Genomic DNA, 17,464 nt, shown 5'->3' on the forward strand with positions numbered 1-17,464 from the left:
CCTCTTTATTTTTCAGAAGCCTAAATATTTATAGTTTTCTTTCTGGGAGAAAGAAAACCAGGTGAAATTGCATGAAAGTCCATCAATCAAGAGGAATTAAATGCATTGACTCATCCTGTTGACAGAGAGGAGAGTTCTGTGGTTACAACCCAAGGCTGAGGCCAGCTCTGTGCTCCAGACCTTTGCCAAGGCAGCTGGGTCACATCTGGGGTGTGAAGCCATCAGAGCCTGGATACCCGTGGTTTTTCCTGGCAGGAATGCCTTGTGTGCAGGTAGTCCCTCTGGCAAAGCTGCACACAGCCTGCTGGGTGTTTCTTTCGAGGGCTGGAGGTGTTCTGTACAGCAAAAAGCAGTGCTGCTGAAACAAGGGTATCCCAGCCAGAGGCAAGTTTAACAGATCAGCCTTCCTGTGTGAGTGGAATGGTTTGGAGCCTTGGGGTAGGGAAATCTAGAAAACTGACTTGGCCGATTCCCTGTATATTCAACAGTAAGTTGTAATAGAGCACTTGGGGATAGGTAATACCTTTCCTATCAGCTTGCTCTTATAACTTTGTCCCTCTTGATAATCCATTGCTACGTGATAGGGCTGCAGCACTCAAAAACTCAGTTTGTCAGTGAGAAGCTGCATTTGCTTTCAAGCTCTGGAGATACTCAAGAATAGTCATGGGTGATTTTGTTTGCCCAGCTTGAAGCATCTTGAAAAAGACATGGATTATTGTATGCTTTTCAGAAAACCTGGTCTGCATTTAATATCCTTCCAGTTTTTCAAAAGGGACTAGCAATTTCAGATGTCTAATTTAGGCCAGCAAGCCTAAGATAGAAGGCACTAGGAAAATGCCAACACTTTTAATGTTGTCTGCCACTGGACAGGATACAGGAGGGTTTATATGCTGTGGCAGATGAAGCAGAATTAGCTTTTTATAGTGTTAAACCATGGCTCTTTTCAGTGAGGTTGTTCTGTATGTTTCCTTCTTCTTGCCTCCAACAAAAACACTGTAAAGTGTGGGCTGTGAGGGCAGGGAATACTAAGAATGCTATGAATGCTTTCTCACACTGCTTGAAAGAGAATTGGCTGGAAAACTTAAGCCACAGGATGGTTTCTTGCTGAATGCTGGTTAAAGTGATGTAGGTTTAGTGTTTGGGGAGCACGTCTTTGGAATACTTTTGTGAGGTAAAGGATGATGGCAGAGACTTGCAAGTTCAAAACCAAAGGGGGTGTGGAAAACAAATTTTAAATCCACAAATTATATGTAGTACTGAAGTCAAACATGTGGCAGAGAAATACCACATATTAATCATGTACTGAAAAATAAGTATTTTGCCTGTGAATTTGAAACATAAGACAAGCCAAAATATAAACAGACTGGTTTAAAATAATGACTAAAATAATATTAACTCTGCATAACTAGGGAATTTCTTTTAATTTCTGTTGTGTTTTGGTCTTGTTTTCTAATTCCTCCTGGTAGCAGAGTATTTCATTTGTCTGCTCAGCACTTAAGGAAATGCATTGTATACACCCAAGAAATTGTCTTAAAATGGCTGCCCAGTAGTCCCCATCCTCAGTTCCTTGCCCACTGCATCCCTTTCTTCACAAAGCTTCTATTCCACCTCCCATTATTGTCTTCACACAGTAGCATGTCGTTTTTGTGTTCCCATTCCTGAGTACTATCTTTCCAATCTCACATTGCTCAATTGTCAATGCCCCTGCACAGCTCTGCCTTCAGTGGAAATCTGAAGTGAAAGGTAAGTCTTCCTTCTGAGAGCTCTTTTCAGCTTAATTCACAGCACATTGCTCCTCATCTCCACCAGGTTTAGGAGGAGAAGCCTACTGCATTTTGCTTCCTCCAGCTGGGGAAGCAGAAACTTGACAGAAAATAAAGGTATGGGTGGAAATCAGTCCAGTTCCAGCTGCACTGATTCCCAGTAGGTTATCAGGGGAATTCTGACTATGTTGAAATCATGTATAGTCACAATTTTCCCTTGAGGTTTACAGCCATGCACAAAATAATAGGCTTTATATGAATACAGTGAATAATATATATTTTAATCCTACCATAAGAGGAAAATAGGATGCAGTGGCCAAGAAATAGTGGGATGCAGGATAAAATATCCTTTACATTCCAGTAAAGATTTTAAGTACTGGCAGAAAGTATTTTGGATGAGAAAAGTCAAAAGTGTGTGGCAATATGAGTTATAATTCAGTCAGGAAGTATCCATGCTCTTTCAAAATCAGTGGGACACCCATACTTATTTTTCATCTTTTATTATTGCTCTTTTATCATAGGTACTGCCTTTTTGGCTAAGGAAAGCCATCTTCTAAGATCATGTGTATAACTCCTTATACACTGAGAGATGTGAGAAAGGGGTAGAAAAAACAGGGTGAATGTAGGCAGTCATACCTTTTCAGAAGGAAATTAATTTCTCATTAGGTGACAGGCCAGCCTGATACCATGATCTCTCATTGCTCAAGCACTGGATATTCTTCTACACTTCATTGTTCCATAAGCTTGCGTGGAAGAGTGGCATTAAAAGATTCCTAGTGGAATTCAGTTTAAAAAAGCATGAAACTGAAGAAATTGGCACTGATGTGATCTTTCCTAAGAGAACAAGTCCAGTAGTGGGCTGTGAAGTACGGACTGTTCAACTAGTAATCTTGTCTGCAGGTTTAGAAGGACTAAACTGATTTTTGTTACATCCTCACAAAGATGAACATCAATACTGCTGGGAAAGGAGACCTTTAAAACTGGTGGTCTTTCCCACTTTAGATGGAACACCCACACCACTGTCCAAAGACTGCATAACATAGTTGTCTGTTTCACTGCTCTTTCTGCATAAGGTTTGTGTGGAAATTAGGAGTTTGCAATGTTTTATTCATCCACTTGTTCCTCCTCAGTCTCAAGTACTTCCAAAAGAGTTGCAACATCCTAGTTTAGGTCTCCATCTTTCCAACTTTTACATACCCTTAGAATTTAATACATATGGACAACAGCAGTGAGATCAACTACTCCAGTATGTAGAAATTTGGAGGATGTAGGTGTACATTTCTTGAAGCATTATGTTGCTAACTTTTCTGAATACAACAGTTCTGCATGCCAAAAAGATTTGTTGGTTTGAATTTTTTTAATATATATACATACAATGAAAGATGACAGATACAGTAAGACCTTCAATTGGGGTTCAGTGTGCTGCAGTAGTTTTGTAGTTGTTTTTCTTACACAGACTTAATGATAGCTTGAAAGCACATTGCTATAAAAATGTCACTGAATTCTTTGCGCTTATCATAGTTATTTTCTGGAAATAGCTTTTTACAGTTTCTTGCCAAAGATTAGGCTCATACGAGGAAAGGAGAATTATTACTCTGCTTGTCAAATTTGCACACAAATGCACTTGCCGTGATGCAACAATGAACCACCTTTTAAGCTTGGCACAAGTGTTAAAATTAAAACTCAAGGAAAGTAGCATTTTAAATGTGAGCATGTGTGGGACTGCAAAAATCCTTAACAAAGGATCAATCGTGGCTCACAGTACTCTTAAGTCACCTTTTGAGTGGGTCAGACTGAGAGCTCACATCTGCCAGATGGGACAGACTCACTCTTTCCTCACTTGATCTTCCCCAATGTGTCTTCCCCCTCCCATTAGGTCTTGGCATTTTTTTGTAGTGAACCAGTTCATCTCTCAAACCCAGCCAAGGTTTTACAAGGCTAGGACAAACAGTTATTTAACCCAAAGTGACCCAGACGTAATTTGATTATCAGGCTATTAACTGCTACTGAACCCTGAGGTACCATTTTTAGTCACTTTTCACTTAGAATGGTCTGGAAAGCTCCAATCCACCCCTTGGGTGTTTAAAAAACTTCTTACTGTGCTTTCAGAGCCTAAAAACTTTCAGTATAAGCGACAGGAACCCCTCTGAGAATCTAAATTACTGGAACAAAACCTAATTATCATAGAGAAGTAGGAAATTCAGCCTTGATGTGCCCTTGAGGCCCGGATATGAACCAGTCATATATAAACTTTGTTGTGTTGAGAAACTGGGATTATTATTAGTCATCAAGGCTAAGATCATGGGGAAAGTGAGGAGCTAAACTGGCTCATTCCCAGTGGAGTTGTGTATTGCCTTTTTTCCTTGTGGCAAGGAGAACACTGTGTTTGGCTCACTGTAGGTTTATGAACCATGAGTTTTGTGTCCAGGTGGACAGGTCACCGTGTAGGAGGGAGCACTGTGCACTGCAGTGACTCTGACTCGATGTCCCCCACAGCAGGTGACAGATCATCTCTCTCACACAGGTCGGGAGGCCACATGATGAGCTGGCTCACCCAGAGCTGGCATCCCAGTTAAAGTGGGCCCAGTGCAAAACCAGGCTAACATTTTAAATCCAGGGCAGGATGTTAGCCTGCTTCACTACACATCCTCATTCCTACCTTTATGTTGGAGAGGCTTTTGTGGGGCTTTCCTCCCTGCAGGATGTTCCTGCTTCTCCCCTGGTGTCAGTGTGATGGCAGAGTGATTCCAATGAGCTCACAGATATGGAGAGGAGCTGGCCTGCCCTCTTGTCGTGGCCTGTGCAACCAGAAATCAAGCTCAGCATCAGGACTGGGGGGCTGATGGGTCATGAGGAATGGCACCCCAGAGGGTGCAGGAGAGTGTCTGCTGGAGGGAGACAGAGAATGAATCATGCAGGTGTGCTGAGGACCCCATGCAGCTCCTGATGGGGAGAAGGGAGATGGGAGAGCTCCATCTGGCTAGAAGGAGCTGGCCCCTTATGTGGGGCTCTTTTCTGTGGCACATCTCCGCAGATGAACCCTCGCTTGCTAAGGTAACACTGTTTGCTCTGGACATTCCAGCTCAGCATGGAGGCATGAGACAATGGGAGAGACAAAGAAACCACATGCCCCAGTTTTATGGTCTGATAAGGACTGAAAGAGGGAGATTGCTGCCAATCCCAGGCAGGCCTCCCAGTTTTGTGTCACCATGTTATCCAGAGGCCAAAGATAAGGTTACTGTCAGCTGCCCTCCTTCCAGCACACTTAACATCATCCTTGTGACTGCAGTGCACTTAAAGGAGCCTGGGGAAAACAGGAGAAGATGCATAGTCATTGTTGTAATCAAAATCAGTGAGAAGCTGTGCTCACACTTTTTTAATAGTTTTTTGTTACAATCGCATTTTCTAAAACTTAACTCAACTGGAGTCCTAACTTGAGCTGTTGTTAACCCCAATTATTTGGGTCACATTTTGGGGACAAAAGTTCGTGTTCAAGGAACTGGAGCACTGACATTAACTCCACAGTGCACTGGTGCAGGTGATCATTGTGTCAGCACCTCAGTGCTATGTCATGTTGGTGCTTGGTGACATTTTCATTTTACCACAGGGTCTGCAATAGTGGGAACTGGCTTGCCAGAAGACATTTCTGGGATGGGGAACAAATGTTTTTTACTGCAAGTTCTTGCTTTAGTTTCCTTTTACTGTGGAGGCTGCTGGGCAGATCTGTGCTCCCAAATGGGGTCCTGGCAAACCCCCAGCAGACCATGGCCAGGAGTGCCCAGCTGATGTGGAGCTCCCCCAGGTGCTGCTGTCTTCCTGAGGAGGAAAGAAGCACATTGCCTTTGACTTCTTCTGGAGGCAGTGTCTCCTTATCTTTGGCACAAGGCTGGGCACAAGTATGTCTCATAAATCAGTGTTTCTTTGAATTGGTTTCCTGGCAGGCTTTGTACTTATTGGTATGTGCTTAGTTTGTAGTTCTACTGCCATTGTCATTCAATGTTGACTAAATTAGACAAAAGTAAAATTTAACATCAAGGTAGAATTATGTGGCTATATTTGATGCCAGAAGTTTAAAGTTAGTATTTGTGTCTGCCCTGCCCTACAGGATTAGGCATTTAATAAGGCAATAATGAACCTCACAGAAAACTGTTTCTGAATTCTCAAATCATAAAAACACAAATGAAAGTTGCAAAACTGTCAGAGCCAATCATTCCCTGTAATGAAAGTAGGACAGTATCTGAGTAACTAATGCTGAACAAAAGCAGAACACCTGCAAAAATGTCCAGCTTTATGGCTTCTCACAGACCATTGCCTTGCTGGTTTTGGAAGGCTGTTTGTATCATGACTTTCAGATAACAATAACTGATTTTGTGCTCTTCTTTCCCAGCCCAATTAATATACTGTGACACAGACATCCTTAATTCTGAGGGGAGTGTGAGGGCCCTGTTTGCACTGCACCCACCAGACTGCCAAGGGGTTCCTGGGGTCCTGTGGGTGAAGATCACCTTGTGGCTCCACTCCCTTAACTGGACTGATACTCTGAGCTCTAGGGACCCACTTACAAAAGTTTCAGCCACTATTGAAGTATTTTGGTTAGGTTGCTATTTAAGAATTTAAGGCAGTTGATGTATTTCTGCTTCCTCTGTCAGTGCCCAGTAAAGACTCAACTGCACAGCAAGTTGTTGGATCAGAGAGCTGGTCCAGCTGAAAACTCATCTTTCTCTCCTTTTTGCTGCTGGGTCAATTTACAGCAGTCATTGACTTTATCACGCAGTCACACAATTTTTAGCATTGTGATGAGGAAGAGACTGGGAACTGAAGATGGGAAGGTGTGACCATCACTTTAGGAAGCAGTTACATTAAAATTGGATTAAACAAATCAGGAAAACATCTTATTTTTTAGCTGGCATAAATATTTATTTGCTCTCAGTGGGAGATAGACAAACCTATGCACAGAGGTATTCTTTCCCATAGCCAAACAGCCATGCCTGTGTAAACAAGCTCTTGTGAAGAGATTGCAGTGTAGTACAGTGATCTCATACTGCTCTGGGAAGGGAAGATAATTGAGAGTTACTGCCTCCAAGAACACAGCTGGAGAGGTGGAGGAACAGAGTGGTCAGAGCACTCAGTGATACTCTTCTGGTGACTGCTTCTCCAGCAGTGTCAGTCCTGGTATGAATTTCCATACCAGGAGTGACATAGGACTGACAGCAGCATTTCACTTGGCAGGACAGTTATGCAAAGGCTTAATGGAGCATCAAGATTTCTGTTTTAGGCAGCCGAGAGAAGCCTTTTTCTGCTGCATCCCTTATGCCCTTCCTGTTTCCACTCCACCTCCAGGCATCAGTGTTGGCAAGGGAACCTAAGAGCCTTTTTAGCAACAGGGAAAGATCTGTGAAGTGTTTAATTTGGAGTAAATTATAGTGCTACAAACATGATTATCATGACCATCATTCTCTTGTACTGAAGAATGATGGAGTTGTGGAGTCTCTGCTAGTTTTGTCTCCCTTTCTGCAGATGTCTTAGTTTCTTGTGATTGCTATTTCAGATCCTAAATATTTCAGAATATTTAGTGGGATGAGAGGCATTCCTGGGTGCTGGCAATAAGGCAGGAACACACCTGCAAGATGACAAGGCTAAAATAGTGGAGTTGGAAATCACATGGCAGAGGAGGGCAAGGAATCACAGAATCAATTAGGTTGGAAAAGACCTCTGAGATCATTGAGTTGAGCCTGTGACCAAACACCACCCTGTCTACTAGACTATGGCACTGAGTCTGCCACATCCAGTCTTTCCTTAAACAGTCCCCTTTCCTAAAACCTCCCTTAAACTTCACCACCTTCCTGGGCAGCCCATTCCAATGTCTAATCACCCTTTTTGTGAAAAAATTCCTCCTGATGTCCAACCTAAACTTCTTCTGGCACAGCTTGAAGCTATGTGCTCTCATCCTGTCACTAATTGCATGGGAGAAGAGGCTCTACAACATGATTCTTAATTGCCTTTGAACTCTTTTTTATAGGTGTTCTATGGTGGAGAAATTCCATTAGAGAGGTAGAGGTGCATAACAAAGAATGTGTGATTCAGGAATGACAGCACCATCTCAGTAGTTTTATGAGGTGGTGCTTTGATGTCTCTTCAGGTGTCGAGGTACTGTGCTGGTCAGCAGTCACCTTTACTTGCTGTGCACAATTCAATTCCTTCCCTCCTGTGATCTGCAGGTGGGCTTAGTCTTTTGTAGTCTTTTGGATATTTGGAGACAAGCACATCTAGAGGTTTAGGCTGGCAGTAGCCAAGCTTGGGAGGCCTGAAAATCCAGACATATTCAGAAGCTGAAATGATTGTGTTTTGTTTTGTCTTTTTTTTCCCTTGCTTGTTTGTTTTTAATGAAAAACCTAGAATGACAATTTCTGCCATTGAATAGGATTTCAAGGTCTTACACTCTTTGAAACTATGCTGTCAGGAAACCAGTCTTACTTTTGGGTACCTCTTCTATGATGAAAAGCTCAAAGTTGTCCAGCTTGGAGAAGAGAAGGCTCTGGGGAAGCCCTATAGCAGCTGTCCAGTACCTGAAGGAGGGCCTACAAGGGAGATGGAGAGGGAGCTTTTGCCAGGGTCTGTTGTGGCAGGATAAGGGGGAATGGCTTCAAACTGAAAGAGAGTATGTGTAGATTAGGTATTAGAAAGAAATTCCCTGCTGTGAGGGTGGTGAGACACTGGAATAGGTTGTCCAGAAAACTACTGGTTTCCCCATCTCTGCAAGTGTTCAAGGCCAGGCTGGATAGAGCCCTGAGCAAGCTGGTCTAGTGAAAAGTCCCTGCCCATGGCAGGGGGGTTGAAAGTTCAAGATTTTTAATGTCTGTTCCAAGCCAAACCATCCTGTGGCTCTATGACTCTATGATTTTGTTACACCCAAACAGTGTTGAGGCATGTAGAATCAGAGTAGCAAGCCTTACACAGAAAGGAAAATTTGTGAATCTTGAGTTCTCTTGACATTTTGTAAATGAGTTAAGTTTGCTTAAATTTCACTTCATTGGTTTCTTTGCTACTGCTTGTTAGCTGGACTACTAAGCAATAATATTTTCACTTAGCTTTATTTATATTCCAGCTGAAGTGGAGTTCTTTTACCCCTTACTGTTATGAAGAAAGTGCTGAAATTTGAAGTTTCAGACTTGTGCTTCATGGTATCTAAAGTTACAAGTACGTCTCCCTACCAGGATATTTTCCAGCTGAAGTAATTCTTGGCGAGGCTGAAAGGCCCAGAACATAAAAGATGGTATGTTGTGGTATGTTGCATAAAACAAAACCTGTTCCTATACAGTATCTTACAGTATCTTCTTTTTTAATAATTTTTCTTTTTTTGAGTAGTCCATAGCACTAATATGAAAAACTTGATTGAGATTAGCTTTTACTTAGAAATCATTTACCATAGTAAATTATAATATTTATACAGCAAATATTTACACAAGTTTAGTATTTATAGTATTTATGTTATGAATATAAAGCCAGTGAACTAATAGGAAAAATTAACTTGTAGGAAAAAATAATGATAGATAAATGAGAAAAAGCTCAGCTTCTTGGAAAATACTTCTAGGTTTTGTACAGTGGGATGAAGTTAATGGAGAGCAAAATAAAGTTGGTATTGCTGAGGATTTCTGAATGTGGGGGATGGAAACAGAATCTTCACATTTTACATCATCTTTTCCCCTCCAACTTTCTGCGCTTTCTAACCATAAGAATTTAAGAACAGATTAGCTCTGTAAAGTGTGCTGACACAGAGCTATCTGATTAATTATCCAAATGTGGGCCTTCCTCTGGCACTGGCCTCGTCTTCCCTATCTCTGTGTTCTGTCTGTGCTCTGTGCCACCCTCTCTGCTTTGCCAGCAAAATGCCCACAGCCTCAGTGGGCACGACCTGTTTGACAGTGCAGTCCCACAATGGCACCACGAGGTGTGGTGTGCTCAGCCATGAGCAGAGAAGGGATTGAGGATGCCTTATGCCAGTGTTATTGCCAGAGGATTGGTTCTATAGAGGTGTGGCTGCACAGTCCTGCAGGATCAATCCACTGGGTAGCAAGTCTTCTTTTGACAACCTTCCATGTTGTTTTAACTCAAGACTTTGGATATGGATTTAGCACACAGAAAGAGAGACCTACCTGTGGCCAAGTGTATGTGAAGTGGAAGGTGCCGTGGTCCAATCCTCGGATTTGTGTGGTGAGATTGGCCTTCCAAAGCTGCACAAGGATCACACTGTATGTTGTCAGAGAGAGAAATATGTTGTAAAGAGAAATAATAACAGAGTATATGGGATAAAGAGATGGCTATGTCACAGCCACACAGAGTATGTTTTATGGCATAAAATCAAGAATGTATGTGGCATGAGAGCATGGGGGTGTCCCTGAGAGTGCAGAGCTTGCAGGGATACTGCTGGAGGACTGTGCTGGGTCCACGATGTGCTACATGTGTCAAATGTTTATATTTGTTTATATTAATACTTTTAATGCTTTGATGTGATTCAGAATTTCTAATTTTCATCTGCACACATAGCTATAATTCTACCATGTTTGGTAGCTTCTCAGCAAGACAATCCATGTGACTTTCTCTTATTTCCAAGGAACATGATTCATCTCAGATGATGGGATTACACATGAGTGGGATTTACAGTATTGTATATTATTTGGAGTTGGATTTGGAAATGCTTTAACTGATTGTATATCAAGAATGTACCTAAGTACATAAACATGAACTTCTCCATCTTCACCTTTCTACTTGAAAACAATACAGCCCTTCAAACAATGGGAGATTACTGCATTTCTTGGGAAGTTCAAGTCTTCCACTCAGGCATGTAGAATAAGTGATGTGGCAAAACTTCCTAATGTTTTGAAAGCATTCACAATTTTTTCAAGAGAAATCTTTAGAAGGAAGCACATGAATTAAGAATGTTAGTATATCTCATTTGAAATGTCATACCCTACAAGAAAAACTTACTTCCAGCTGCAGAGTGACTGCCTAGAGTATTTGCGTGCTTTTAAAGTGCTGCTAGGAAATGGGAAACTTTTTCATTCCTAATGTAGATTTTTACATTCTGAAGGTTCAACAGCTGCAGTCTCCCAGTCCATTGTAATATTTATGGTGCAGTACTGTAGACAACACAAGGCTATGTGATGCAAAAGTTAGATTTTAACATAGATTCTTTGGAAGTGGGTGCAAGAGTTAAATTGACGTAGGATTGACATAGGCCTAGGATAGATTTCCACTCATTTTCCTGAGGAAATGGTAGCTATGTCTTTAAGCATCCCAACCCAGATCTTCCAGTGCACATCCCTGCTGCATTTTGCTGGCATGACTTTAGATGTTGCCTGAAGTAGGGACAACAGACCTGGATGATGATGCTCAGACATCTGAGCACAGACACATCCATTTTTTTTGTCCCTGTTACAGGCAAAATATTGTCTGGTAAGGGGACAAGACAGACACCTGGGGATGGGAGCACCCAACTGTGAATCTGGGCCCAGAGGCTCCACTGGCACAAAAAAAAGAGAGGAAAAAAAAAAAGAAATTGCATTCCTTCCATTTAAGTCTGTTTATAAATTGTTTTTGCAGGCAGCACAATTGCCTGATGAGTACACTTATTCCAGCAAAGCTTTAAACTGCTTCACTAGCGCTGGCGTTGGTTCTTCTGGCAAACTGGTTGAGAGAAAGAAACAGCTTTCTGAAAAAAACCATGAAGTGTTAGTTTTTCTTCTGTCTGAATTTCTGATATCAGCTCACTGCAAGGTCAGGCAGGAGCTGGTGATAGCAGCAGGAGTGTGCTGCACCTCTTGGTGGCCCTTCGTCATAATCTGTAACATTCATCATAACCTGTAATGTGGAATTGCACCCTTGATTGGCTTTAATTCTCTGCATCTCCTGATTTAGGGAGATTAGTTTAAAATGCTCTCTGTAGTATGTTATTGAAGGTGCTCTTGCAAATCCTGCTTCAGCTGTCTAGGAAGTTATTCCCTCCTTTCTCACTCTGTCTCCCAAGAGAAGATGGGTGCCCTCAAAGCAGCAGTGCCACAATGAAACAGAATAAAAGGTCTGTCAGTTGAGTGGAAACTGTCAAATCTTGGCATAAAACCACCTTCAGGAGGAGCTTAACTGAGCAGCCAACATCATTCCAAATGAGCTTTGACACAAGTGCTCCTGCAGTGGAAATAACCAGAGCTATGGTTAAAGTCATGCCACAGTCACTTTCGGAGCTCAAATTGGGTGAAGAAAAAGGGAAAAGGGGGATGAGTATTCCCATTCGAGGACAGGCCAGTTAGCAGATGCTTTTACTCTATTATGGCTTTAGTGGTTCTGGAAGATTATTTCATGAAGTATTTGCCTGAGCTTTTCATTTAATGTGGTATTTTTTTGATGTATAGTTCTTTAATTGACCTAAATGTTTTTTTTACATGGAGAATCATTATATACCATGAGTCAGATTAGTAGGAGAAAAATCTGAGATGAGTAAGGAATTGGCTAATGGGGATATGACAACAATTAGTGCTGGAAGCTGAAATGTCGGAACTTACTAGAAAAATTCCGGTTGGTCTTGGGAGCAATTTAGTATAATGGACCTTTGCAATAAAATAACAGTACTAATGAAATATGCTGATGACTCAAAGCTTGGAGTTGTAGTGAAGAGAAAGGAGAATTCACATATCCTTTTCTTCGGGGGAGGGAAGGAGCTGGATCTTGCAAATCGCACAAATGGAAGTGGTGTGATGTGGGGAACAAAGTGCCTTTTTAAGGAGGGGAGATGGAGAGTTTGTCTGTTTGGGTTAGAAAAACAAAGCCTGAGAGGATTTGATTGTTACCTGTCTGGAAGATAAAAATCAGGGAATGCTTAGGACTGTTTCAGTTGTAGGCCTGTCCTACTGTATAAACAGATGCTCTGAAGAGGGACACATTTAGGCTAGAAATTAGAAAATATTTTGAACAAGCAGAGGAGCAAAATTCTGCAACAGCTTTCCAATGAGAGAGGTGGTGATGCTTACTTAGTTCTGTGTGTGTGCTCAGGTGATTTACAGAAGGTTTTGTGTGGTGTGGATGTTTGTGAAGGTAGGAGATTGGGCTTGAGATGCAGAATTCAATATTATTTTTCCTGGCTGGCAATATCTGGAAAAAACCCCCATTGACGTTATCGTACGTTCTGTTCATAAGCTATTCAAGCTGCTTACTTCAGAGTGTGATCTTCCCTCTTACTTCTGGTAATTTCATTAGGTTGCTAACAAAGCTGACGTTGATTTATCACTGGCTTTCAAAATGAACAGCCTGTTGCTCTGAACTGAGAAAGGTCACACCTCTCCCAGCTGTTGTTGCAGGTTGTCAGCAGAGCTTGTTCAAACACTGCCACCGGTATGCAGTGAGTCAGAGCTTTGCAAGTGCTCTTTTCAGCTCAGAGAGACAGGGATTTACCCAAATTGTTATCAATAATCCCATACTTAGGAGATAAAAGACTCCCATTGCAGGAAAGTGTACCAGGTGCCTGAGTATTGCGAACTAAACCTGTGTGGCCACCTGGGCTCAGCAGGAGGATGTTGGCACCATTCCACTCAAGAAGTGCTGACTTCCTGTAGGGTGGCACATGAACTTCAGGCAGAGGCTTTGGATGTAGCAAGGTACTGCCAATTGCCATGATCAAAGAGAATGGCCAGTTAAAATAACACATGGATTAGGTTGGAGAGAATTTAGACAGGGCAAACAGCACGTGTGTCTGGGCAATTCCCAGGACTGCTCACCTCAGTCCCAAGTTCCTGTGTCTACCTGTGAGTGCAATGGCTCAAAGAGGGCATAACAGAGCTTTGCTTATTTGGAAGCAAATTCTGTTAGTTTTAGCTCTGTTCCTGATTTGGTTTTTGTAATTTATTGCTGTCATAATCTGAGCCCTTTAGCCATAGCTGGAACCAAATCTGTGGGAATTTAGTGAGCCACTGTCCCTTACCACACCTCCATTCTGTATCTATAGGCCTCTTGTTGTCTAGGAAAAAGAAGTCTACAAGGGGTGTCTTGAGTTTTTTTCCAAGGTTTTTCCAGTCTTATGAGTGGAAGATGCTCTGATAGTGTTCTCATCCTAAAGATGATCCCATTGGCTTTCCATTTTTATCATCATCTCTCTACACCTCATACAGACAAAATCACAAGGATTTTGCTTGGTCTGACAGCTGTGCACTCTCAGCTGTACCAAACAGTATCTGTATGTGAACACATGTGCACATGTGCTGACCACAATATTTAAGAGAGCTTTTGTTCAGAGAAATCTTGTATGTTGGAATCAAAACATCCCTGGTGAAGTATGAAATTCTACTGCAATTCTTGATGGAGGTGGTGGTTTTTCCTCCTACCCATCCAGTGCAGTAGGTAGGCTATGAACAAGGCAGGCTGCTTGAAATGCTGAGTGACAGGCATGCAGGGAGGTGGTATGACAGCCAGCGATTTCTCAGAAACATCTATTCAGTAGAATGTGTCACATTTCCAGCCTTTCACCCCATTGTGAAATGGAAAAAGACAGAAATACAATTTTTTTTTCATAAGATGGATGCTTATAATTCATGCACACCTCTAATTCGTGAGATTTTTGTAAGAACTATAACATGAAAATTAAAGTATTAGAAAATATTTTGTTGACTGAAGAAAATGAAATATTCTCAGCACTTGATGAGCTCTGTTACCTTCTGCCTATGCAGCTTCATATCTATACTCAGCTGAAAGGTGCTGTTGGAACTATACACAGCAATGGATCTAAACCAATCATGAATTAAGTTAAATACCTCTCAAGTGGTTTAAGTCAATGGAAAGTAACTTTTCTTTTTAAATAATTGACCTGGACTCTAAATTAATGAACCATCTGTAAATTACATGTTTCCAATACAAAACTGCTCACAGAATGAAAGCCACATAGACCACATTGAGAAATTTATAAATTTTGTTTAAAACTTATATTAAGGATTTTTTGAGAGGTGGAATGGTGTTTAAAAAAACCAATAATTTTCTTTTCAAGCCACTTGAATGAACACTCTGATAGTTTCAGTTCTCCATGTATTTCTGGTTTCCTGCAGTACTGGGCAAGGCCCCACTGACTGTGCTACTTACGTTCAACATCATTCTGCTTCTGTTTCTTTAGATGTGCTGTTCCCTGCATGCCTGGAAATTTTGTCAGGGTAACTGCTGAGGATTTTTCTACAATTCTTTCAAGTGTCTTGCATCGCAAACTGAACTGCCATGTAATTGTGTAGTATCAGATTCAGGTAAATCCAGTGTTTTATATGATCCTTGGTCTCAGTACCATGTTCTCAACCTAAAGATGATCCCATTGGATCATCCCATTAATACTTGTGGGTAAATGCAGATGAACTCCACAGAGCTGCTTCTCTGTCTACTGATGACTTAATATACTGATGACTTTACTATTTTTTTTTAATTTACCACTCCAAAATTTTCTGGGCAGTCCCAAATAAACCCAGTGGGCCTAATAGTTTCAGGAAATAATAGATTTATTGCATCTACTCGAAGCAAGGACTCTGCACAAATACCCAGAAAGTCTTGGCTTGTGCAATAACATACTTCAGAGTTGTTCTTGGTACAAGTGTTTTGGGTAAAACTATGCTTTGCAGTGGAATGGTCATGGAAATTATTAGACTTCTTGGCACACTTCACCACCTGGTCATTTCTGGACAAGTTACATTACCAAGGTAAAACCAAATTATGTGTTCAGTCTGTTACAAAAGCAGTCCTCAGTCAGGCTTCACATGAGCTTCCAGCTGCATAATCACCTTCACTATTGCTTCTTTTTCCAGGCTATAAAGGAATTGAGGACTCATTACCTCATCTGACATGTTAAATAAATGAAGCAGTAGCAAAGTGTACACAGTGGGAATAACAGAGCTTAGAAGGCTTTAGTTTCAGCATTTTTGAAGGCATCCCTGACATCACTGCTGCTGTGCGGGTTCCTTGTACATGTGCATATATGATGTAGCAATCCTAGTGATTAGTGGGCTATTAGCAAAGAAGAATTTTGCTCCAAATCCTCCCTTGGGCATTGTCTATTCTAAGTAAAGAAAGAAAGAACCTGAGGCAGACTGAGCTTTGCCATGCAACATGAACTACTGTTTAACAGCTACCAGTTTAATAAAGTTTTTCTGAATTTCTCTGATTTTTTTTCTATAGCCTCCTTAAGTCCTTGTGATGACTGAAAGTTGGTGATGGCTCTCTAGGAATAACTGGTGTGTTTTTGCTGTAGAAATATCTTTATTTGCTGTGGGAGAGGCAGAGATATTCTGTTGCAACAGAAGTGGATAGGACATGGTACGTCATGACCTGGGTGCTGCTCAGCAGCACTCAGTGCTGCTGGTATGGGAGTGATTAATTCATGCTTAATAAGAAGCTAGTAAAGACCATGCATGATAAGAAACAGCCCTAAAGTCATTGTTACAGCTTTGCAAAGCAACAAAAAGGGTGAAGTTTATTCTGTCACTCTGTGCAGTTGTATTGTTAGCAGGGATAAAAGGGATAAAGCAGGGATATTAAGGTTCGTTAAGGATGAGGTTGGACACCACAGTCCTCTTGCTGTGCAGGTGCAGATGCTGCAATGAAGGATGCAAAATCTTGATGCTGTGGTTTGTGTCAGCACAGTGGTGTGCAACTGTTAGGACAGTCAAGCCCAAGCTTTGATTATACATTTCTCTTTCGATTTCTTATTATTCACCTTTCTGAATGATCAGCATTAAGTTCCAACCTTAAAATGCAACTTTAGTTTTTTCCTGTTTTCTGTATTTACTGCCAATGTTCAATTCCCATTAAATCTGCAGTGGCTGCTGTTGTGTTTATGAGGGTACAGAGCTGCAGTTGCTCAGAGCACATGGGACTGGCTTTACTGCAGGCAGCACAGGGAGTGGTACATTAACGGACCCTGTTGCCCCTATCCTGTCCAGTTGCTCTTATGCTGTGTGAAATTAAATATGTTGGTTTTCCTCAAAAAATATTTAATTCCCTCGTACACAGCATGGCATCTGAAGAGCTTTTTCATGATACACAAAACTAAAATGGCCTTTGCTCTTACTTATATAAGAGCGACGCATTTAGTTCATAGCTGTATGATAACAGCACCTGGATGATGCTCAGCAAATTCCAGGCCACAGCATAGTAAATGATGCAACATTTCAGGAACAGAACCCAGCTAACATGGTTGAGCTGTATGGGAGGAGAAAGTAGTTTTATTTTAAAATAAAACCAATTTCACACACTTTCACCTACTCTCTTGTACCCATGTAACTCAAAACCACCAAGACTGTATCTCCAAGTGGTCTGTCTGACATTCAATCACATGACAAAAATTTCAGATGTCAAGGCGTGCAGGTGAGTAATGGTAAAGCCAATGTATATCTGGTTACAGTGGGATTAGGAGCAAGGCTTGGGAGAGCTGGCAGCATTGGCCAGGCTGTGGCTGTGGGTGTTGAGACATGCAGTGGCTCCCAGGTCATCTTTGTTGCTCAGGGAGGAATGAGAAACATTCTTAATTAAAACAAAAGGTAAAAAAAAGAAAGAAGTTCCTTTATACACATTTACCTGCCCTTGTGTTTCTTCAGATTTGCTTGTAGAGCCAGGTTAATCAAAACCCAGGCACTGAGTTATCTTGAATCATTTGGGCATGAGTTGGGAAGTCCTTGGCTAAGCAAGAG

The 17,464-nt window shown here is 41.5% G+C and overlaps 1 protein-coding gene across 1 annotated transcript in view; it reads left to right on the forward strand.

Moving 5' to 3' along the window:
• The window catches only part of ARHGAP6 (Rho GTPase activating protein 6), a 319,510-nt gene that overhangs the window by 101,668 nt on the left and 200,378 nt on the right, over positions 1-17,464 (forward strand). The gene's annotated exons all lie outside the window — the stretch shown is intronic.

This window comes from Lichenostomus cassidix, chromosome 1 (genome assembly GCF_008360975.1).
Source record: "Lichenostomus cassidix isolate B80296 chromosome 1, HeHo_3.0, whole genome shotgun sequence".
Classification (NCBI taxonomy): Eukaryota; Metazoa; Chordata; class Aves; order Passeriformes; family Meliphagidae; genus Lichenostomus; species Lichenostomus cassidix.